Raw genomic sequence first — 1916 nt, 5'->3', positions numbered from 1 at the left:
AGCACTGCTTGCAGTGCTACCCTTGTGTTTTGAGTTCCTGAGCGATAGCTATTCCTTTTACCTGAATTAGCACTGCATGCAGTGCTCTTCGTTCCTGAGCTATAGTTATTCTTTGTTCCTGGGCTTCAGCTAGTTCTTATTCCTGATTTGCATTGCTTGCAGTGCTCCCTTGACTCCTTGTTTCCTGAGCTTTAGCTAATTCCCTGTTCCTGAACCAGCACTGCCTGCAGTGCTACCTTGACTCCTAAAGCTTTAGTAATTCTCTGTTCCTGAACCAGCACTGCCTGCAGTGCTACCTTGACTCTTGAGCCTTAGCTTAATTCTTGTTCCTGCCCCAGCACTGCCTTCGATGCTATTTTGTTTTCTTGAATCCATAACCTGCACTATTCTAGAATACCCTTGAAGTCTCCCCTTCTGTATATCCTTTTCCAGTCCCTGCCTTTCTTCCTATTTCCTTGGTTCCAGTTCTAGTTTGGTGTCTTTCTATTCTGCTGTCTTGCTTCTGTTACCTTGTATGTTTGTTACCTGCTTTCTGCCAAGTGTGCCCTGTTATTTCCTTCCTTTCCTGTTAAGCACTCCTCCTTGCTACCTCCTTGTCTAGTGTGCTTGTGTTTAGTTCTACCCCTTGCTGTTACTGCCTTGAGTGTTCCTGTTTGATCGCCAGGATCCGTGGGCTCTGCTGACTACCTAGGTGGTGTTTCTTGTTCACTGTGAGAATTGTCTTTGAGTTACATTTGTAACATCACCATAGGTATAAGCCCCACAGACTCTGTCTTTGCATGCAAATCCTACAGGTGGGTATTTGCAGTCAGTATCTGTAACAGCAACTGTGGGTAAGAAACTTACTGAGCTTCAGTCTTACCATGTGGAGCTCTTGAGTGCTTTATCCCACCCTCCCCTTTATTGTTAATGTTGTTTCATATATATGTCTTTCACATTTGTCCTGGGTGTAGTTTTTTTGAATGCTAAATTACCTCATGAGTGCCCTTTCTTTCTGAGTCTAAGTCATCTTGTTCCTTCGTGCAGGCTTCCCCTTTGGATCTATTTTCTCCTCTGACTTCTTGTATGATCCTGGGCAGCGTTGTACTCATCTTTCTGTGTACGTTTTTCTACCCAGTTCCCAGTCCTTGCCCAAGTCCCTGACTGTGTTCCCCACACAGTCCCGGACAGTCCCTGTCACTGTTGGCCAGTTTTCATTCAACCTCATACCTTCATATTCCACCACCATACACCTCCTATATTTTTATCTCACTCTTGTAAGTTCATTATCCTTGTGTTCACTGTTTGTCAATGTTTTCCTTTAATTTCCCCCTTCTTTCTCCCTTTCATTGCATTTTCCCATTTTCCCGGTGTTCAAGTCTGATAATGAATATTAAGTGCACTTCTCAAAAATAAATGTTGGTGGACAAATTAAGCACTAACCCATCCCCAACACTGGACTGTACATTTATATCAATGGAGATAGTGCTGTTAGCTGCTCCTCAGAATGAGGAATTATAACTGAGATCAAAGTCCTCTAGACAGTGCTGCAGCTGCTTCTCTCATCTCAATAGTATTTCTTGATTTGTAGTCCTCTATGCAGTGCTGCTAGGTGCTTCTCTGGTCCCATTGGTAATTTCTCATTCTAAGTCATCTATACAGTGCTGCCAGCAGCTTCTCCGGTCCTGTCAGTAATTCCTCATCTCCTCTAGGAAGTGCCTCATTTTAAGCCTTCCACGCAGTACTCCTATTTGCTACTCTGGTCTCGTGGGTAATTCCTCCATTCAAAGTCCTCTAGGCAGTGCTGCAGCTGTATCTCTGGTCCGTGTTACTTCCCCATTCTTAATCCTCTAGGCAGTGCTGCAACTGCGTCTCTGTTCCCAATGGTACGTACTCATTCGAGACACTGCTGCTAGGTGCTTCTCTGGTCCTAGTGG

This window comes from Lissotriton vulgaris, unplaced genomic scaffold (genome assembly GCF_964263255.1).
Source record: "Lissotriton vulgaris unplaced genomic scaffold, aLisVul1.2 SCAFFOLD_3986, whole genome shotgun sequence".
Taxonomy (NCBI): Eukaryota; Metazoa; Chordata; class Amphibia; order Caudata; family Salamandridae; genus Lissotriton; species Lissotriton vulgaris.
This window is presented reverse-complemented; position numbering follows the sequence as displayed.